General features: G+C 43.2%; 1 protein-coding gene and 1 long non-coding RNA gene across 3 annotated transcripts in view; both read left to right on the top strand.

Moving 5' to 3' along the window:
* Positions 1 to 334: 334 nt before the first annotated feature.
* Positions 335 to 6,632, top strand: LOC122708989. 2 transcript variants are annotated; one of them, XR_006345375.1, is made up of 4 exons: positions 335 to 1,124; positions 1,613 to 1,663; positions 6,178 to 6,278; positions 6,435 to 6,632. It is a non-coding gene; the product is annotated as an uncharacterized LOC122708989 (long non-coding RNA). The 2 variants fall into 2 exon arrangements; XR_006345376.1 differs by having other exon boundaries at positions 335 to 1,481.
* A 2,864-nt stretch (positions 6,633 to 9,496) lies between these two features.
* The window catches only part of DISC1 (DISC1 scaffold protein), a 428,932-nt gene continuing 415,061 nt past the window's right edge, over positions 9,497 to 23,367 (top strand). The window contains exon 1 of the mRNA XM_043924985.1: positions 9,497 to 9,573. The gene's annotated coding sequence lies outside the window, so the exon portion shown is untranslated. The remainder of the gene's footprint in view (positions 9,574 to 23,367) is intronic.

The following is a 23,367-nucleotide window of genomic DNA, read 5'->3' as shown; positions in this document are numbered from 1 at the left end:
CCTCCACACTATTCTCTGTAGTGGCTGCAATTTACATTCCCACCAACAGCGTAGGCGGGTTCCCTTTTCTCCACATCCTCTCCAGCATTCGTTTTTTGTAGCTTTTTCCCCCACGTTGTGTGACTTGTGGGATCTTAGTTCCCCAACCCGGGATTGAACCTGGGCCCTTGGCAGTGAAAATGCAGAGTTCTAACCACTGGAGAACCGGGATATCCCCTGTAGACTTTTTGATGTTGGCCATTCTGAGCAGTGTGAAGAGACACCTCATTGTGGTTTTGATTTGCATTTCTCTAATAATTAGCTATGATGAGCATCTTTCCATGTGCCTGCTGTCCATCTGTATGTCTTCTTTGGAGAAATGTCTATTTAGGTCTTCTGCCCATTTTTTGATTGGGTTGTCTATAAATCTTTAAAAGTTTTGCTTTTCCATTAGGTTTGGGATCGTTGTGGAAGTTTTTTTGGTATTCCAGGGTATGGTGTGTGATATGGATGAGAGAAGGGGTCTTATTTTTTCATGTAGATTGAAAACTTTATCCTTTCCCCATCAGTTTGCAATGCCATCTCCATTATCTTAAGTTCTCGTAAGAAACGTGGGTTTCTTTAGGTTCCCTCTTTTATGGCCCACTGGTCTATTTGTCTGTCCTTGCACCAATAACACACTTACTAATCACTGTAAGTTTATACTGAGTTTTGATAAATGAGAGGGCAACTATTCTTGCCTTATTTTTCTTCAAATTTGTCTTACAGTTATTGTATTATTTCTTCTTTCAGTATTGGATAGAATTTTGCAGTGTGTTTTAAACTGAATTTGCTAGTGACTTGAAATATACCTTTTCATAAGAAGGAAAATATCTTTAACTTTGTTCCTTTGTTATGGTTGAGTTAGAGTGAGTTATGTGAAATCAATGAATTAATTATCACCAAAGCCAGCAGAGAAAATCAACAGCCCATGACCAAAAAAAAAAAGGTTATGACAATAAGTGATCCATTCTCTATAGCAAATATTGTGACTTTCCTATTACAAGCATGTTCCCAGTAGCAGAGTTACAAATCAGCAGTCCCTCAAACAATTTAAAATTAATATTACAGGAAAACATGATGACTTCATGATGTCAAGGTACAGAGTAAGTATACATTTAACTTTTTATAATCACAGGCCCGTAAGTTTTTATTAATCTTTCCTTTACCTACCTAACAAGATGTAAGGGCTCTTTCAGGGCTTGGAAACAGACTTCTCAGGTCTCCTCGCCCCCCTTCTCCAAGTTCCTGACTAGCAATTGCTGGCTCTTCCTGGCAGCCTCTGAGTCAAATGAGCCTTGCTATCCAGTCTGTGAATTACTTAGTATTCAGCAATTTTCTTAATGCTAGCTTGCAGATCACTCATAATCTCTACTTTGGAACTTAATTTACTATTTAATTCATCTATTAAACTTGGTGGAGAGAATCAATTTTTTCTGTTTCAATAACTATTTTTAATTTCTGTAAGTTTTATCTTTTTTTCAATCCTTCCTGTTCTATTTTCATAGTGTCTTATTCTTTTATTTTCTATTCCTTTCTTTTAAAAATCTCTCTAATTAATTTTTAAATATGCTTATTTCATAATATCTTTCAGACTGTCCCTGAGGGGCTAATCCTGGTGCATCAGTGGGGATCATGTGTTCAGGTATATTATGTATTTTCTTTAAATTTGTGGTTTACCACTTAACCTAAAGTTTTATCTCCTGTCCTTGTGTGTCCTTAAATCCAGGCTCCTGGTGTTTTGTACCTACTGTTGGGTCCCCTGGGAGCAGCATATTTATGTGCCTTCAACCATGGGCATGGTCAATTCATGTGCGTCTCAGCCTGCATTTCAGATCACTCTTTCTCAGAATCTTGTTTCCTTTTTCTGTGTTCCTTTATGTGTCATTTCTCTGGGTTTATAGTATGTGGCATTCTACTTCAGGTCATTGTTCCATGTTGCCAGATCTGGTGGTTAAAAATTTTTGAAAGAAAAAAATTTTTTACCTAATTTTTATATGTACATTGTTGAAAAATCTAGAGGCAAAAAATTATGTTCTACTTGAAGAGATAATTACTATTAGCATTATATTAATTCTATATCTTTGTAATCTTGTTTCTCTGTGCATATGTGTCTATGTATATGTGCAGGTGTGTAAACACTAATATAATTATTGTTAAGTTAAAGGGAAATTATCCTCATTGTACTATTTAATAATATATTTTCAAAAATTAAATATAATGTCAAAATATTTACATGTTAACCACTATATTCCTCCTAGGTACTTTTTAAAGGCTACAAAGTATACTATCATGATGCTATAATGTAATTTATTCCACCAACTGTGTTGTTGAACATTTTTAAAATGTTTGTGGTTATAAACAATACTGATACAAATGATCTTAGAAGTGCATCTTTGCCTGCATCTTTGTTTATTTATTTAGACTAAGTTGCTGAAAGCAGAATAGCTGGGTAATATGAATATTTTTGTTATTTACTGACAAATTGAGTTGTTTTCTCATGGGACAATTATCAGCCAGACTCTCTTTCCTAAATTCTTGTTTACCAGATATTGAAGATTGAAATGACATGAACATATATTTATATGTATGTCTTCCCAGAGCTGTAGGCATAACGCTATCATTTTCTCCCAAGGTTAGGGAGTGAGTTTCTGGCATGCTTTTCCTACCTAACTCCACCCTGTCAGAATTAATAGGAATTCCATGAGTCACACGTGCTCTGAAGCATCAGTACGTGCTCTGAAGGAGAAAGGGTTCTCTGTGATTACTTTTCAACCTGAAAAATAGTATATATGCCTCACATTTATCTGCTCCACTTACCAGCACCCAGCCCCATCCTGCCTCAATGAACTTAATGAGATTAACAGATGCTATTTCCTTTTTTAATATACTTTTTATTTTGTATTGGCACATAGCCGATTAACAGCGCCATGATAGTTTCGGGTGGACCGCTAAGGGACTTAGCCATCAGAATGTATCCGTTCTCCCCCAACGCCCCTCCCATCCAGGCTGCCACATAACGCTAAGCAGAGCTTCTTGTGCTGCTCGCTAGGTCCTCGCTGATGACCTGTTTTAATTGTAACAGTGTGTGCTGGTCCATCCCAAGCCCCCACTGCCCCTTACGTGCTCAGTCGTGTCTGACTCTGTGACCCCACGGGCTGCAGCCCACCAGGCTCCACTGTCCATGGGGATTCTCCAAGCCAGAATGCTGGAGTGGGTAGCCTTTCCCTTCTCCAGGGGATCTTCCCAACCCAGGGATCAAACCCAGGTCTCCCACATCACAGGTGAATTCTGTACCATCTGAGCCACAAGGGAAGCCCAAGAATACTGGCGTGGACAGCCTGTTCCTTCTCCAGGGGATCTTCCTGACAGATGCTGTTTCTTTAATCTAGGTTAGTGTCCTGCCAGGTAACAGCATCATTCTGAGGGTGCTAGAACTGAAGCACAGAACAGTGATGAGAGATGGGCAAAAAAAAAATCTGTGAGAGAATATTCTTCACGTCTTCCAATTACAGTCCATCTATACTTCCCTCTAAAGTCATTTATGTAACAGAATGCTATATCAGAAAACTCCAAGCTGGTTTCTTACTCAAGTATTCTTTTGGTTAAGTTGTAGATTATGTAAAATCTTGCCATTTATTCTTGCTTAAAAACATTGAAAGGAGGCATGATATGACTCTAATAAATTATCATTAATTTTGTGAAGTTTCACAATGGCATCTTGTCATAGAAGAATATGTTGTTGTTTAGACACTAAGTTGTGTCCAACTCTTTTGTGACCCCATGGACTGCAACCCACCAGGCTCCTCTGTCCATGGGATTTTCCAGGCAAGAATACTGGGGTGGGTTGCCATTTGATAGTCCTGACCCAGGGATCAAACCCTCGGCTCCTGCACTGGCAGGCAGATTCTTTACTGCTGAGCCAACAGGGAAGTCCATAGAATATGCACATGGGAATTCGCTGGTAGTCCAGTGGTTAGGGCTCTGTGCTTTCACTACCAACGGCAGAGGTCCTATCCGCGGTTGGTGCACTAAGATCCTGCATGCCATGCAGCATGGCCAAAGAAAAATATGCATATGTATTTTAGACATGCATATCAAAGCACATGAAGTCTGGAATTTGCTCTAAAATTCCATGGAGTGGGAGGGAGGGAGGGGGAGAGGAATCAGTGGATAGTTGAAGCAAGTGTGGCAGAACTTTATGGGGCCATTGTATTATTCTCACTTTGTGAACGTTTGATAGGTTTCAAAATGTAGTAAAAAGGTAGTTTCTTAGGGCAAGAGAGGGATGAAGAGAGACATGGAGAGAGATATTGAGAGGGATTGATCGATTGTCCTGTTGAATCTCTGAGTTAAAAAACCAAGGGAAAAAAAAAAAAAAAAAACCAAGGGAAACCTGTCTGACGAAGGGAGAAACCTGGCTGAAGTGGGCTTTGTTATGAATGAGTCCCTGCTGCCATCTCAGAGCTAGAGATTCCCCAGTGGCACAGCGATAAAAGAATCTTCCTGCCAGTGCAGGAGGACCTAGTTCGATCCCTGGGTCAGGAAGATCCCCTGAAGGAGGAAATGGCAAGCCACTCCAGTATTCTTGCCTGGGAAATCCCATGGACAGAGGAGCCTGGCGGGCTACAGTCTGTGGGGTGGCGAAGTGTTGGACACAACTGAGCGACTAAACAACAGCAAGCCATCTAAGGGCACAAGAAGAAGCAAGGCTGTGTCTCTGTACACACATCCCTCTACCCCGTACACGTACGCAATTCCCATTGCTCTAAGCCTGTTCTGTAAGAATGCAGCTAACAGGATTTACTAGTGGGAGGAATATTAGAGAAGGTAGTAACCTACCCTTCTCCTTGAGTAAATGAATTCAAGTAAAATACATATATTTCCCTGCATAAGCATCTTTTAAAATCTCGTCTCATTTACCCTCACCACAGTTCTGAAAGGTAAAAACTGGAGATGTTGCTCTATTTTTATACGTGCAAGTGAGCCCTTGTGTGTGTGTCGGTGTGGGGTGGGACAAGTGGCTTTGCCACTTTAAAAAGTCTACACTGAAATGACCTCTTTCCTTGAATTTAGACCTTTTTTAAAAAGAATTGCAGCTTTGTATATTGACTTTTAAATTTTTATTTATATTATTTGGCTGCACTGGGTCTTAGTTGCAACACATGGGATCTTTAGTAATTGTGGCACGTGGAATCTTCTTTTAGTTGTGGCATGCGGGATCTAGTTCCCAGTCCAGGAACGGAACCCGGCCTCTGCATTATGAGTTTGGAGTCTCAGACACCGGATGACCAGGAAAGTCCTGAGTCTAGGCCTTTTGAAATCTATCCCAGACTCCTTGTATTGTATTTCATAGAACACTAGGAATTAACAAGCCCTTAAAACAGAATTAAAAGTTATTAATATCACTGATATGTGAGTAGGGAAACTGTTCTGATGCCATCTCATTTTTAAAATTGAAGGCCTAAGTTTTGATTCTGATATCAGAAGTTCCCTTTAGCGGCTGTAAAATTGTAAACGTTCAAGTTCAAAAGTCAGTAGCGAAATGTTTAAAGTTCAGCAGTTACGTTAAGGTCTAGATGAAAAAATGAGATTTTATTTGTAAGACAAGCAGCAATTACAGAAATAATGTCACAATTCAAAATACATTTCTCCAAACCTGAGATACTCATCTGTGACATCTCTAATGAATTACCTCTGCCCACTCCCTGACTCCCTCTAGGTTCTAAAGGTAATGTCAGCTTCCCAAGCGCTTTTAGTGTTTTTCTGTCTTCTGTTTTTCCTAATGCTCCTTCTTCTTTGAATGCCTTCTCTTTTAAGACTGAGCTCAGATTCTACCTCCTCCAGTTTGACGAAATCTTCCTTACTAGCCTGCATCAGGAACTCTCCCTGTTTCCTAGGGAAACTCTAACAAAGTAACACAGATGGAGATGCTTAAATGACTGAAACATATCTCATACTGCTGAGAGCAGGATCAGCTCTTTCTGGGGCTGTGAGGAGGGCTGTGAGAGCCCTCCAGGCCCCTCCCCTAGTTTCTGATCCTTTGCTGGTGGTCCTTATTCCTTGGCCTGTGGAAGCATCACTCCCGGTCTCTGCCTTGGTCTTCACATGGTGCTCTGCCTGTGTGCACGTCTGTCTCCAAATTTCCCCTTTATTAAGGACACTGGGCACAACAGACTGGGCCACCCTACTGCAGGACTACCCCGTCCTAACAAATGACACCTGCGACAGCGTATTTCTAAATAAGGCGACATTCTAAGGTAAGAAGAGTGAGAACTTCAATATGTGGATTTTTCTGGAGACCCCAATTCAACCCATAAAATTCCTTCTTTTGAATTTTCTCTCCACTTCATTTATATTTCGTTCATGGAACGTATCACATTCTATGTTGTTAACAGTCTTGACTCTCCTTCTAGACTGCAAGATCTTCCAAGTCTGGTTCATCTGCATATAACCGGAAGTGCCAAGCATAGAGGATGGATCTGTCGGGAGCCTTATATATTTTTCACTATGGCTACCTCTGGTCCCCAGGTTAGGCTATACCTCCAAATGGCAAGAGGCAGGATTTTATTAAAATAAAATAAAATTTCATTTTTTCAGGTACACAGTGTGTGTACCTGAATGCATGCAGTTAAGTCTGTGTACGCTTGTTGAAGGCAGGACAAAGTGGTTGGGATTTGAAAGTCAGGTGGACAACCCAGGCTGTAATAGTCCACTTGATGGTGTCAGCCAGGAGAGAGAGAGAGCAGCAAGGATGACTTTAAAAAAGCTAGGGAGGACTCTGAGTTAGTGGCTGAATGGGTGGATGCCACTGGATTAGTGGAAACAAGGATTATGGTTATAAGAGCATTCTGAAACCCAGTGCTAATGTTCTGGGGACAGAGATTCTGCAGGACTTGAAGGGAAGGAGTGAGTGTGAAGACAAAAACCAATTACCGGTAACCAGGTTATGTATCCTGGTATGTTATGTATGTTACCGGTAACCAGGACAAAGGAGCAAAATATGTGTGCCAGGGTCTATGCCAGCCCAAGGATCTGGACAACACAAGTACAGATGTCAGAGGCAAGAGATGAGTTTGATGATGAGCCAGGCCATTGTCTTTTTCCAGAAAGCTTGCATCATTGTGAAGGAAGTCCCCCTAGTCTGGGGAGGAAGGGATGGCTGGAACAGGGAAGGGTGGCATGCTCCCCAGCCCAGCCTCAGCAGCAGACTCACAAAAGGCCAGCCTTTGTTTTCTGTTCATTCAAAGTACTGAACTAGACAACTAGAAAAAAAAAAGTCATGGTCCCTTCACTCAAGAGGCTTACAGATCTACAGGGACTAAAACACAGTCAAGAAAAAGTAAACAATCATCCGGTGCCCTAAATTTGGGAAAGTTCCATAGTGAGTGGGAAAGGAGGTCCCTCTGTTGATTGAGATGCTGTCTCCAAGTGTGGTCCTCGGATGGTGGCATCAGTGTCACCAGGAGCTCGTTAGAAAGGCAGATTCACAGGCTGCACTCCAGACTTATGATATCGGGGTCACTGGAGGTGGGGCCAAGGAATCTGCATTTAACCAGCTCGGAAGGTAGGGGAATTCTTGTGCACATTGAAGTTTATGAGGTACTGCACTTAGGAGCAGCCGGGAGGATGGGAAGCAGGAGGCAGGAAAGGAAATGGGGAGATGCGGACATGGAGTGAGTGATGCAGGAGAGACTTTGGGGACTGATTGTGAATTTACAACTTTCCAAGCCTTTAGTTAGGAGCTTGGAATCTGCAGGATGGAGAACAGGGCAAGTAGGAGAGCATCACACTCCCCCAGATGCTAGAACATGACTCCATCATTTAGATTAGCCTTCCCCCAACACCAGAGGTGCTCCATGAAAAAACGCTGAATTCTGTTCACACCTCCTGGAGATTTATAATGCACATGAGCACGGTAAAGACATCAAAATTCTTTTTTTAAAAAAAATAAGGATCTACTTAATAAGTTTTGATCCTTGGCTCACCCAGCGTGTGGTCTGCAGACCAGCAGCATCAGTACCACCTGGGAGCTTGATGGAAAATGCAGAGGGACTTCCCTGGTGATGCAGTGGCTAAACCTGCACACTCCCAATGTAGGGGGCCCAGGTTTGACCCTGGACAGGGCACTATGAATAGATCCCACATGCTGCAACTAAGAGTTCAAAGGCTGCAACTGAGACTGGGTGCAGTCAAATAAATAAATATTTTTTTAAAAAGGAAATGCAGTATCTTCGTCTCTACTCCAGAGTCAGAAGCTTCATTTAACAACATCCCAAGGTGACGGATATGCTCATCAAAGTTTGATAAGTGCTGGTTTAACCCATTGTTCTGTGGAATTCACTTTGGAAATGCTGCTTTAGGCAATGAGAAGCCAGTGATTTTGAGCAGGAAAGCAGCAGGATGCGAGAGAGCAGCCTTGTCCTACACAAAGCCCCTGAAGGAGTCTTTCCCTTTCTCCTCCTGGTGCTCCCTCCCCTTGAGCGCTTCCGGTCATTCTCCTCCACTGCGGGAGCCCTTGTTCAGGCATGAAGCCCCACAGAGACTTTTTCTGGGCAGTGCCACACAGTGACCTGTAAACCACTGATCCATGAGCTCCTTGCTCTCCTGAAACTCAAATACCTTTCATTGACCTGGAAACCCAGCCATTGTTTGTACTGATGATCAGATTCTAGTGCTTCATCCAAGCTTGCAAGGCATCTTTGGATCCGGGTCATTTAACAGTCCCTCTGTGCAATTTTTAGATAAGATCTACCACAGTAGTCTTCTTTTCAAGCCTGGTCATTTCATTACACTTTCCTTTAAAAAGTAACTTGAAAAATTACTGTGTTAAAATGTAATTCTGAATTATTCGCTAGTTGTTTTTGAAAGCAAGAATCTTGCTAGTCAAGTTTTGAACCCCCCAACTAGAACTGAGGGGTTTACTGAGTAACAACAAATGGTGGGAAAGCACAGGGTTTCCTGGAGCCATATGAGGTAGTGGCATTCAAAGAAGCCCCGCTTGTTCATTATATTCCAAAGGTATGAGCGAAGCAAAACCTTGTCCTAAAGGGGGGTTAGCTGAGTCGGTGACGGTGGAAAGGCTGAGCGATCCTGCGAGGACACAGATTGCATGGGCACACCGCGGTGTGTGTAGGAGAGGCTTCTGGGGTGAAGGGGGTGGTGGGCTGAGTACGTTCAGGGCTGGGACCCTGCAGGTAGAGACTCACGGAAAGAGCATGGGCCAGGGCCAGAGACCCGAGGCCACAGGAGGCTGCTGCCGACGCGCTGGCACAGCCACGCCGTCAACCTCAAGTCCGGAAGTGGAAGACCTCTTTGCGTCCCCTCCGACATCTGCCAGCGCCGCCTGTCTTTGTGTTAACAGGAGGCCGGAAGGGGGAGCAAGTTAAAGAATGGGGAGCCGTTTCCTCTCTTTGTGCCCCGGTTCCCCTCCTTTGTATACACCCTCCATCGTGAATAAGCTCTGGTTCTCAGGGACTAAAATGCACAGCGTGTGTACTGCGGAGACACAGGTGCCGCCCAGGAGAGCAGAGCCAAAGGATCCCGAGTGGAGAGGTGAGAACGCTCGGGGGGAATACAGTCTCTATAAAAGAACCCGTTAGCCTAATGAGGCCAACACTGACTTAAAGTTGTAGGTTCTCTCTCTCTCTCTCTCATCAAGAAGCAGAACTTGGAGAGAAGCGTGACGCGGCGCCGTGGTTTTAGACGCACGGTGCACCGCACAGTCGGGTGGGACGAGTCCCCTCCTTGGGCGTCTTGGGACCTGAGGCTGTGGCCACAGAGATGTCCTGGGCGCGTCTGCCACCTAGAGCCCCGCAGGAGGGGTCACCACGCCGGTGTATCCCGGCTTCCCGGGTGAATGTGTGCGTATAGGCTCAGCGTGAGAGCATTATAAAATCGCCAGCTGGAGGTGAGTAGAGCAGATTCACGGCAAATTCTGTACAGATCGATGAGAGTGGGAGAATACAGTTAAGTGGACCTGTGGGGAAGATCCCTGGAAGAGGAAATGGCAACCCGCTGCAGTATTCTTCCCTGAAAAATTCCTGGAGAGAGGAGCCTGGCGGGCAACGGTCCATGGGGTCGCAAAGAGTCCTACACAACTTAGCGATGCAGCGCGCGCGCGCGCACACACACACACACACACACACACAGAGCATGTGCCACCAGCTCTTCTCTTTCTCCCCGGCCTGTCCTTCACAACTTAGCGATGCAGTGCGCGCGCGCACACACAGACACACAGACACAGACACAGACACACACACACACACACACACACAGAGCTCTTCTCTTTCTCCCCGGCCTGTCCTTCACAACTTAGCGATGCAGCGCGCGCGCACACACACAGACACACACACACACAGACACACACAGACACACACACAGACACACACACACACACACACACACACCCCATGTGCCACCAGCTCTTCTCTTTCTCCCCGGCCTGTCCTTCACAACTTAGCGATGCAGTGCGCGCGCGCACACACAGACACACACACACACACACACAGAGCTCTTCTCTTTCTCCCCGGCCTGTCCTTCACAACTTAGCGATGCAGCGCGCGCGCGCACACACACACACACACACACACACACACACACACACACACACACACACACACACAGAGCATGTGCCACCAGCTCTTCTCTTTCTCCCCGGCCTGTCCTTCACAACTTAGCGATGCAGCGCGCGCGCACACACAGACACACAGACACAGACACACAGACACACACACACACACACAGAGCTCTTCTCTTTCTCCCCGGCCTGTCCTTCACAACTTAGCGATGCAGCGCGCGCGCGCACACACACACACACGCACACACACACAGCTCTTCTCTTTCTCCCCGGCCTGTCCTTCACAACTTAGCGATGCAGCGCGCGCGCACGCACACACACACACACACACACACACACACACACACACACACACACCCCATGTGCCACCAGCTCTTCTCTTTCTCCCCGGCCTGTCCTTCACAACTTAGCGATGCAGCGCGCGCGCGCACACACACACACACACACACACAGACACACACCATGTGCCACCAGCTCTTCTCTTTCTCCCCGGCCTGTCCTTCGCCTCCCCTGTCGTCCCCACTCTGAGCAGCCCTTCCTCCCGGGAAAGGTCAAACCATCCTCAGCCATCCCTTGAGCCATCCCTCAGTCCACGCAGGGGAGGTCGGACACGTAGAATCCAGTAGATATGATGCCTTCATGTGAACAGGTATATCTACGATTCGGTTTTTAAGATAGATTTCTACCATAATAATAACGCAGGCTCATTGTGAAAACTTTGGAACGTATAGAAAAGTGAAAAGGGCCCACTATTTCCGCATCCTGATTATTATCTTGGGGAGGGGTGCCCGCTGGAGAGTGGGCTTAGATAAGAAATTCCAGTTTGAGAAAGCAAATCACTGCTAGAAAGGCGTAAGGAGCGCCTTCCAGAGCTGGGCTAGGACAGCGCCCAGCCCCTAGGCGACCGCCCGGACTCCTAGCCCGCAACTCTGCGCGCGCAGGCGGTCCTTCTGCGCATGCGCACTGCCGGGTCTCCGCGAACCGCGGTGCCCCGGGGTGTGACCCGCGACCCGAGCCTGGGCTGGGTGCTCCGGGCTCGGCTCGGACGTGCGCTTTGTCCCGTGCCCTGGCTGCCGGGGGACTCCTCCTTCACCACATCTGGCAGCTCTGTGACCCGAGGTCAAGCAGAAAATAACCTGTTTAAATAATAAATCCATTCAGTTATTTTTAAATCTAGAAAAGTTAAAAATAAGAAAGCAAAAATATCTCAGTCCTAGCGAACGCCTTTCTGGTCTTTAAAGAAATGACAGACATGGGCTTAAAACGTGCAAAACAGCATAGATGTTTTAAAATGAAAAGTCAATAGCCGTCCTTCCCAGCAATCCCTCTTTCCAAAGGGAATGATTATGTCCGCCCCCACAATATGTACATATATATATATATATACATACATATATATATATATATATATTCTTACCCTTTTAATAGTTATACGATGTGGATTTTTACTGTTCATCCTTCTGCTCTTCCTGCCTGCCAGCTTCATACTTCCCAGGGATATTTCCACATTTGGACATCTAAATCTAAAAATTTTTAAAGATGCTTGGAATTCCACTTGTAAAGTACTATATTTTATCTAATATAAAGAAATTCTCAAGCGCTTTGTCAGGCAACTCACAAATCTAGAATGCAACTAAATCTGCAACTCTGAGTATTCGCAGCTAGAAGAGTTTTAGGCTTGGTTTGTGGTGATCTAGAAACTATTCATGTACAAAAGTGCCACCAAAACGTCTCCATGAAATCATTTAATTCAATTTAATGCTACCAAACAGGGCCCTCTTAAAGCTTGGAAACAAAACTAAAATCGTCCTAGGTGTGGAAATGCTAAGTCTTAAAGAACTACACTTTAAAAAGGTATTGGTAGATTTTGTTAAATGGTCCTTTTACAAAGCTGCACAGATTTATACTGTTACCAAAATGTGAATGAGGTTGAACATCTTCTTATATGTAAAATGGCAGTCAGTATTTCTTTTTCTGTATATTGCTTGTTCATATTCTTTGCATTTTTCTTACTGATTCAGCTGGGCTTTGTAAATGAAAGAAATTATCCTTTGTCTATCATTGTGTTCTGCAAATATTTTCCCCAGTTTGTCTTCTGTGTTCTACCTTTGTGTTTAGTTATTGGTTTTGTTTTGGTTTGGTTTTGCAACAAAGAAATTTTAACATTTTATATGGCAAATTTGGCAGAGTGCCTTTATACTTGTGGGTTGTCTGTCTTATTTTGCAGGGCCTTCCCCACGACAATCAAATCAATTCACTCAAGACTTATTTAAAACACACACACACACACACACACACACACACTCACACACCTTTTATTGTTAGGAAAGTCATCTATTCAATGAAGAAAGTTTGTAAGATACATATAAGCCAAAAGAAAAGTCTTATAGTCTAACTGCCAAAGATAATCAGTATGAACATTTTTCCATAGAAAGTTCTATGTAATAATTAATTAAGATTGTGTTTTGATAATGTCGTGAACTATAATTGTTAAATATTTGAGTTCTATTTTAAAACAGCTTATTGAGGTATGATTATTATGCCATAAAAATCACTCATTTAAAGTAAATGATTCTTAGTAAAATTACGGATTTGTGTCATCATTACCACAATCCAGTTTTAGAACATTTTCATCACTGCAGAAAAAAACCCTTTCTTTCTGTTTGTGTCCTTTTGAAGTCACTCCCTACTCTTTCCAACCAGCCCTAGGCAACCATTAATCACCTTCTTGTCCCAGTGGATTTCCTTTTTCTGGATGTTTCATATACATGGAATCACACAATAGGTAAACTTTTGTGTTTGGCTTCTTTCACTTAGCATAATATTTCTGAGATTCATCAATATCATAAGGTGTATCAATACTTTATTGACTTTACTGCAGAATACTAAGTAGTTTGTGAGGCTGTCATGGCTAACACCATGACAAGCAGCCTAGATTAGGAGTAGGCCTGGTTTCCCGGAGTAACATAATTATCAGGCCACCTGGAGCCAGCCAATCAACATGTGCCTAGCAAGAAAAAGGGAACTTATCAGGGGAAAGCTGAAAGCCCACAAGGATTGGGCCAACAAAAATTGCCTTGCAACTGTGTAACCAATCCGCTTGCGCCAACTACCCGATTGTACCCAATAAATACCCGAGAGAACTGGGGCTCGGGGCCTTTTCGTCCTCACACCCTTGGTGAGGGCAGGAGGCCCTGGCTCGAGTCAGTAATAAATTCGCCTATTGCAAGTTGCATTGTCTCGAGGAGTCTTCTTTCCCGAACGGGGATCCGGACTACGGGCAGAACAAGTTCATTGACTGGATAGAATACATTTTGTCCATTTGTCAGTTGATGCACATTTGAGTTTTTCCCGCTTTTCAAATATTCTGAATTATGCTGTTTTGAACATTGTCGACAAGTTGTGTGTGGACATGTTTTCATTTTTCCTGGGTGTAAGTGGAATTGCTGGATTGTGTGTAAACTCTGAGTCAGCATTTGTTTGTTTGTTTATTTTTGACCCTGCTGGGTTCTCCCTGCTGTGAGGTCTGTTCTGTAGTTGAGGAGAGGGGGTCTCCCCTTTGTTGTGGTGAGTGGATTTCCCATCGTGGTGGGCTCAAGGGCACACAGGCTTCAGTAGCTGCAGCCGGGGCTCAGTACTCGAGGTTCCCAGGCTCTGGAGCTCACGCTCAATTGTTGTGGAGCATGGACTTAGTTGTTCTGCAGCCTGTGAGATCTTTCCGGACCAGGGGTTGAATCCATGTCCCCTTGCACTGGCAGGCTGATTCTTTACCACCAAGCTACCTGGGAAGCACTATACCTTAGCATTGGATTCTGTATCTTGAGGAGCTGCCTGGGACCAATCTGTACTGAAACCTCCACCAGAAGAAAGGAGGCCCTTTTCATTCAAGCTCCTTTTCTCTGAAGGACAAGACCTGGCTGGAATAATGTCTAAGGATCCAGGACTTTGCATAGATCTTAAGGTTAACTTTGAGTCTTATTTTAGCAGAATGTTAAGATGAATTTCTTCCTGTCTGAGTTTTGACTGGGCTACTAATGCAATGGGCATTAAACACCAAAATAAATATAAGACTGAAACCTACATGAGCAAATTTTTTTTAAAAGTTCCAAATTACAAAGGGGGAATCAGAACAGTATTTGCCCATCCATGTTCGTAGCAGCATTGTTCACAATAGCCGAAAGGTGGAAGCCACCCAACTGTCCATCGATGGATGAATGGATACACAAAATGTGGTATATCCATCCAATGGAGTATTATTCAACCTTAAGAAGGAAGGAAATTTTGACACCTGCTACAACATGGATGAACCTGAAGGACACGAAGCTATGAGAAAAAAGCCACACAAAAAATCTGTATGGTTCTACTTACAAGAGGTACCCCTGAAATGGAGTAGGATCCTTGCCATCTGACCATGTCCTCTGCCTGCCTTTTGTCTGTGGAAAGCTTTAGTCAAAGAATAAGTTTAATCAGAGAAGTGAGATACGTGGAAACAAAGGAAAATAGTAAAAGGAGACTGATAATGACAACAAGTCATTAAGCATACTCAAGGACCTTTAGTTATTTCTCAAGGACTGTAGATAATATTCTGAGCCACATCCTGTGAACTGTCTTATAGCCACCAAAACCCCAGGTGAGAAGTTAACTACGTGAGGACCAGACTGCATCCAGGACACGAGCTGCCACAATTCTGAGAAATGGCCTCAGAGAAACGGGAATAAATGGACCCTGGAGCTGAAGAGTAACTACATCTGAAACAACCAAGATGATGCTGGTCAGACCACTGATGACCAATCTGAAGATGACTGTTAGCGATAACTGTGCTGTTTCTGCTTGTAACACCAATTCTGTTTATAAAAGCTCTCATCCCCTGCTTGTCAGGGGTAGGGGGAGAGTTGGCCTTTGGACAGATGTCCACCATGCTCCCCCCACAGTTGCTGGCATCTGAAATAAGCAAACTTTTCTTTCCACTAGCCTGGCCTGTTTATTGGCTTTTGAGCGGGGAGTAGCTGGATCCCGCACACTTTCAGTAACACCTATACTGGTCAGATTCATAGGAACAGAATGGTGGGTGCCGGAGTTTGAGGAGAAGGAGGGTGAGGAGTTATTGTGAAGGGGTACAGAGTTTCAGTTTGGGAAGATGAAACCATTTTGGAGATGGGAGACGATGATGGTTGCCCAACAATCTGAATGTACCTAATTCAATTGAACCCTACACCTAGAGATGGTAAAATTTATGTTATGTATAGTACAGTAATTAAAAAAAAAGAAAAAGGTGGGGATCAGAAACCATATGGACATATTTTAATAAAAAAAAAGAAATGTAGAAGGCAGGGGAAGGACAGCTGGGTTCCCAATGCTGAGACTATAGGAGAAGGGGGCTGTTAGGGGCTCCCAGACCTTGCTTGCTTCATCCTAACCGTCTGAGAGTCAGAGACACACAAAGAATCACAATGCCATATTCCCAAAGAAAGGAGTGGGGTCAGGGAAGAAGGTTCCTTAACTCAGGCAGGACTGCCAGGCGCTCAGCCGCAGGCAGCTGGGGAAGCACCCAGAGAAAGGTGATCTTATGCTGGGTCCACATTGCCAATGGGCAGCTTGGACACCTCCAGTGAAGGCTTCCTGCTCATCTACCAAAACCCCATCAACTCTTGCACGTGGGGCTTTGTGAACAAACTTCCTAATTGCAAAAGCAAAACAGTATTGCAATTTCTCTATTTTTCCTGAGTTTAGAACAATAGGCCACAAATTTAGTATTTGAGTGAGTTATCATGTGAGGCGTACGCTCAAGGATGAATCGCCTGTGAGCACTCTGCAGCATTTAGAGAAACTCCAGAAGGAAATTACCGAACTTCCCCCTGAAGACCATGAGGAGAACGGATGCCAGCTGATCAGACTCACTTTAAATTCTCAGACCTTGTGCATTTCAGAACTCCAGACACGTTCCTATGGGAGGACATAAAACTGGACCAAACATTTTTTAAACCTCTCTCTTTAGATGACGCCACCATATGCAAGTCACACTCTGTGGAAAAAGACTCAGAAGCCCACCCAGTTTTTAAACTTGGAGGTGTGGGCATGCTAAGTGACTCAGTTGTGTCTGACTCTTTTCAAGCCTAAAGATTGTAGCCCACCAGGCTCCTCTGTCCATGAGTTTCTCTAGGCAAGAATACTGGAGTGGGTTTCCAGGCCCTCCTCCAGAGGATCTTTCCGACCTGGAGATTGAACTCCCATTGCCTGTGTCTCCTGCATTGCAGGTGGATTCTTTACCCACTGAGACACCTGGGAAGCCCCAGGTTGGAGATACAGATCATTAAATGGGAGAATTGTCCTTCAATGCTTTTAGTCACATCTGATTCAAAATTTTCAGTAAGGAAAGGTCTGGAACCTGTAATGGATATATTTATTCAAATATAAATTTACTTATTGCAGTATCTTTCACCCAGAAATATTTTATTTCTACCCAGTCTCTCTGTGCCACAGTCCTCAGGCACTTCTGTAGCATTTGGAGATCTGGAGTCAACTGCTGACCAGGGCCCTCATCTGCATAGAGATGTTACATCCTAAAGCGTTTGTTAGTTGTCCTGGGGTACAGACCTCACTGTTGTGTAAACAAAGGTAAACCTGGGTTTAGGCTCCTAGGACATCAGACAGAGGTCCTCAGGGATTTTAGGTATGCCCTGCTTATCTTTTAATCTCACCTCTTGCTGGGTTTTCTCTAACACTTGTGTGGGGAAATTCTCACTGTATTTTCCTCTTCTTGCATTCACAGAGCCAAGAATTGAGTAACCAAAGTTCATGGTTTGACAGGAAAGAGAGGGTGTGAGGAAGGTGGGGAGGGGGCAATGTAAGATGGGGTATACCTTCTATGGTCCCTGCAATTTTTGGAAGTCTTTACAGAGTACCCAGAGGCAACTGCAGCAAGGAACATCTAACAGAGTAAGGAGGTGAATTCCAGCCCAGGAAGAATCCAGGCTTGTTAGACTGGTTTCTCATACATCGAATGGCGAGTAACAATTAGAAGAAGACCCACAAAGTCCATTTCATTTAATGCGTCTGCATCATGGCCAGACTGAAGCTTTAACAGCGACATATATATAGTGTGCAAGAACAAGTGGCCAGTGAACATCAACATCTGCTTTTTTCTCTTAAGTGTGTTTCTTTGCCTTGTCGCTGTGGAAGAAATCCCGGAAAAGTCTTGAAAGCTAATTAGCTCCAAATTTACTTTAGGAAAGAAAGGCCAAAGAGTTTTTTTTTTTTTTTTTAGGCCAAAGAGTTTTGATGACAAATTTTCTTTATTCCAGCTGCCAAGCTGGTCTTTGACCCTTTAACATGGGTGATTATTTATTTGCACATAGGTTCTTTGTTTTTGTCAACACAGACATCTCCTTCCTGGAATAGTCACCTGACTTCTGATTCCCATTTACAAAGAATTTGCTGTTTCAAATAAGTTTTAAAGTACTGTTCTAAATATCTCTTTTAACATACTACTTATGTGTAAAACACAGTAATAAGAGCTTCTCTGGTGGCTCAGACAGTAGAGAATCTTCCTGCAATGCCAGAAACTTGGATTTGATCCCTGCCTTGGGAAGATTCCCTGGAGGAGGGCATGGCAACCCACTGCAGTATTCTTGCCTGGAGAATCCCATGGACAGGGGAGCCTGGTGGGCTACAGTCCATGGTTGCAAAGAGTCGGACATGAATGAGCGACTAAGCACAGCACAGCACATAATGTAATATAGATAATATATAAAATATATTTCAATGCACTATATACATATATTTCCTTTATTACATTTGTAAGCATTGTAAGAGGGAAATGTGAGTTAATAATAGCACATGTTTTTTGAGTTTATATTTCCCTCCAAAGTAATGCATTTTTTAAAGAACTCTGATTTCCCGCCCAGTTCATATATCTTACTATACATATAAATTCTTTTCTACCCTCTTATCTTTTTCATTGTGTTTTAAATATGTTATTTTGATATGGATGAAGATGAAAAAATGAGTAATTTTAGATGAGTTTTAAGGTTATCACTGATGGTCCATTATCTTGGAAGACCAAAATTGACCTAATTCCACCTCACTGTTGTAATCACAAAGCCTCTGATGGACAGTCCCATTTTTAAAAGCATATTGCTTTTTATAAATATGTGCATATATTTGAGAAATCTTATATATGTGTATTATAATATATGGCATGTATATGAAGGAATCCACTGAGCCACACTCATTACATACCTTTTTTAAAATTTTTGAGCAAAAAGTTTTTAGGGGGAAATAAACAGGCTTGAGGGAAAGATTTGGGATCTTGGTGGCCCTTTCAAGTTTCTGATCTAATGATGACTCTTGTCAGTTCCCCCACTCACCCTGCTCTGATGGGAAAAGTATGGGGATTCTTTAGAATTGTTGGCTAATTCTGAGACAGACTGGGATCTGGGACCCTTTTTTGCTGCAGTGCTTGCACCTGGACAAACATCTCCTGGAGCAACAGAATGCAAAGAAATTATAAGGGACTAAAAATAACAGCCTGCATGCGCAGCTGGGTCAAGTTACCGACAATAAGATACAAAAAGCCCAAAAACCCAACTGCCACTTCTGAAGAGCAGGGAGCAAAACCAGAGTATCGTGCATGCCTGTTGCACACAGTATCACCAAAGGGTGAGCAAACCACCTAAGCCACCCCTCTAGCCCAACCCCTGGACACAGTCCTACCCTTACCTGGTATTAAGAGCCAGCTCTCCTCACTCTGGGGAGTGAGCAAGGGGATCTTTGATTCTCTCTCCCTGCCGCAGCCACAGGAGCCCCAGTGAAGACTTGCCTGAATTTTTTGTCTGGTCTATTTAGCTGCTAAGTTGTGTTCTACTCTTTTGTGACCCCATGGATTGTAGCCCACCAGGCTCAGAGGCGTCCATGGAATTTTCCAGGCAAGAATACTGGAGTGGGTAGCCATTCCCTTCTGGAGGGGATCTTCCTGAACCATGGTTCGAACCCAAGTCTCCTACATTGCAGGCAGATTCTTCACTGTCTGAGCCACCAGGGAAGCCCATCTTGCTTCTATTCTATGTCTACTGACTGGAGAAGGTCAAGAACCCTGGTCAGTATAATTCCTTGTCAACAGTAAAACTCGCCATTTCTCCTAGCCTCTGCACACTGTGAAATTCTGCAGGGTCAGAAGCCTGTGTCTGTGAAGCAGCAGGAAGTAGGTCTTTCTGTGGAGCTTCATCAGCGTCTGCTGCTCATTGGTCCTTGTCCTGAGATTGCAGATCTGGTCCTAGTCCAGGGAAGCTCAGTTTCCTTGCCAAAACACATGCACTTAACAACTAGGAGAGGACCACGTTTTCTTTTCCTTTTTAAGTATGAATTTGCGCTTCACTCATTCTGCTATACAAACACTGGCATAAGTAACTTATTTTCTCCTTGGGGGAGCATGCTCTAGCCTGACTGCCATAAGCACCTGGACCCTCCCAATAAGCCAGCTCCTCATCTTGCCCAGGAAGGACATTTACATGTTTATAAACATTTTATTACAGATAGAAAATTTGAAGCCAACATTGTGGTAATAGAGTTGAGAGCACATTTATATTGTTTCTGTTGTTTCATCGCTGTCATGTCAACTCTTTGAGACCCCACAGACTGTAGCCCTCCAGGCTCCTCCATCCATGGGATTTCCCAGGCAAGAATACTGGAGTGAGTTGCCATTTCCTTCTCCAGGGGATCTTCCTGACTCAGGGATCGAGCCCGTGTCTCCTGCACTGGCAGACAGATTCTTATCCACTGTACCACTATGGAAGTCCTAAATAAAGTATACTTTAGTCAGGGGAAAGTGTGATGATTCTATTAAAATAAGTTTTACTGCTATAGCAAAAATAAAACACAAAGACAAAAAATAGAAGATATCTGTACTGTGACACTCTATCACATTTGTAGGTAACATGAGACTGGGGTTGAGAGATTGAATTCTTAGTAACTGTTAGCAAAACACAGTGCTTTGGTCAACTTCTGGGTCTTAGTATTGGCATAGTGTTATGGTGAAACGTCTTGTTTATTTTGCTTTGCCTTTTAGTGAGCCTAATATATTCAAGTCTAAAAAACTATAAACTTACAATGCATGATTTATCATTTTTCATGTCTTCAAAATGACTTTCACAATAATAATAACTGAGAAAATTAATATGTTATAATTAACTATTGCTCAATCATTGGATATTTATGTATTCATATTTTTCTTTTCCTTTTGTAATATTTTGCTTCTATTGAAATAGTTTCTTATAATAAATTTTGGGGAGTAAATTTCATGGGTTAAAGTTTGTTCATATTTATTTTTCTTCTTTAAACATTTTTTCTCTTTTACACTTAACTGTTTTTGTTCTCAAGTTCTTAGAATCATGAAATATTTGAGTCATAAAGAAAAGTGGTGGAGGGGGGATGTAGGCCATCATCTGTACAGCGCCTTCCCTAACTGCGGACACACTGCGCGTGGCGGAACGCGCCATCTCATCCTTTCACGTTGAAAGATCTGCCTTCACAGCCTTGTCCTGCTCTCGGGTTAGGTGAGACGGTGGTCCTCTCATCTCCGTTGGGCAGAGTCTGAAATGGCCCCAAGGCAGCCTGACCAAGGGGCCTGGAGGAGGGGGAAGTTGGACATAGCAGGAAGACCCTGGGAAAGTTCTCACACGAGCTTCTTAAAGGAGAAGCGTTTACACTGAGCAGCCGCGATGGTGTTGCGCCGTATCGCATTTTCCAGTCGACTTCCACCACCTGGTGGTCGTTTCCGAGAAGTTCTCTTCCACTTTGTTTACTTTAAAAAAGTTTTGATGGTGACATTCCTATCTCATCATCCGGGTTTTCTTTTATAATGTTAAGAGCAAAAATAACACAGTAGCACAACGGGAATAGCATAAACACTCAGAGATGCTCCAAGAGGGTCCTTGGGGCGGGCGCGCTGGTGTCTTAGTCTGTTCCTTCCATACTATTTGGATTTTTGTTGCCTTGTATGTATGATACCTATGTGATTTAAGTTTTTAATTGAAAAAAGTTTTGTTGAAAATATAAATAAGAAAACTCAACATTAAAAGCCAAATACCCCAATTTAAAAACGGGCCAGGGGCGCCCCTGGCGGTTCAGTGATAAGACTTTGCCTGCCAGTGCAGAAGGCAGCGGCTGCTGCCTGGCCTGGTTCGGCCCCACGTGCCCTGAGGCGGGCAAGCCCAAGCGCCACGGCTACTGAGCTTGGCTCTCAGCGAGAGAAGGCATCCCAGTGAGAAGCCTGGGCACCGAAACTCGGGCGGAGCCCCTGCTCGCCACAACAGGAGAAGAACCTGCGCAGCGACAAAAACCAGCACAGCCAAAAATAAAATCATTTTAAAAAGTAAATAAACAGGGCCAAAGGGCTTAACAGATACCTTACCAAAGAAGATACACAGATGGCAAAGAAGCGTGTAAAAGATACTCCACGTAACACGTGGAAAATGCAGATTAAAACAACAATGAGATACCATTATATACCTATTAGAATGGTGAAAATTTAAAACTGTGACAACACCAAATGCTGAAGAGGATGTGGAGCAGAAGGAACTCTCGATCTTTGCTGTGACAATGCAAAATGATGCAGCCACAGTGGAAGACAGTTCCGTGGTTTCTTGTAAAACTATATACAGTCTTACCATATGATCCAGCACTTGCATTCGTTCCTTGGGTAAATGCTAAGGAGTTGAAAGCTCTGTTCACATAAAAACCTGCACATGGTTGTATATAGCAGCCTTATTAATTAACTGCCCAATTTTGGAAGGAACCAAGGTGTCCTTCAGGAGGTAAATGGATGAACAAACTGTAGTACATCAAGAGAGCAGAATATTTTTCAGTGATAAAAAGACTCGAATCATGAAAAGACATGGAAGAACCTACAATGAGTATTACTAAATGAGAGAAGATTTAATCTGAAAATGCTACATACTGTGTGATTCCAGCTATGTGATGTTCTAGAAAGGACGAAACTATGGAAACAGGTAAAAGATCACTTGTGACTGGTGGGGATGAATAGAAAAGGGATTTTTAGGGCAGTGAGACTGTTCTGCAGGATACTGTAATGATACTGTAATGATGGATACACGGCATCATACATTTGTCCAGACCGATGTACATGTGCTAGTCCAACATCAAGAGTGAAGCCTAATGTAAGCTATGGACTCTGGGTGATTATCATTGATGGTAAGAAATGTAACACTCAGGTGGGGGGAGTTGGTAATGAGGGAAGTTGTGCATGTGTCTGGGGATGATTATATGGGAACTGCTGTGAACCTAAAATTACTCTGAAAAAAAAAAAAGTTTATAAATATATATAAATAGGGAGCATTTTGAGGAAGAATAAATTTGGGCAATTGGGGCAAAAGAAGTACTAAATATGAATATGAAAAAGGTTAAAAAGAAAAACATTTAAAATGATTATTTTTCAGATAAACTTTATAGAACATCAAAAATGAACATCACTTAAAAATTCATTTCACTTCCCCCTCTTTAATAGTTATTTTACATTTTCAGCTCTTTTCTTCAGTTAATCCACAAGCAAACATCGTTTTAATCTAACCGATAAAAGAATCAATCCGGATTTCCTGATGTGGAGTCAGAATTGTACAACTCATCTATTTGGAAACATCATGTTTATAAACAGAACACGAGTGAAATCAGTAGAATTTTCTTTGCTTGAAATACTTGTTGCCAGAAGAGCAAGCTGCTTTTGCAAAATGAATTGTATTTGTGATACTCAGAGGAAG

This window comes from Cervus elaphus, chromosome 15 (genome assembly GCF_910594005.1).
Source record: "Cervus elaphus chromosome 15, mCerEla1.1, whole genome shotgun sequence".
Classification (NCBI taxonomy): Eukaryota; Metazoa; Chordata; class Mammalia; order Artiodactyla; family Cervidae; genus Cervus; species Cervus elaphus.
The sequence above is the reverse complement of the archived record's forward strand: the minus strand, read 5'-3'. Positions and strand labels throughout refer to the sequence as shown.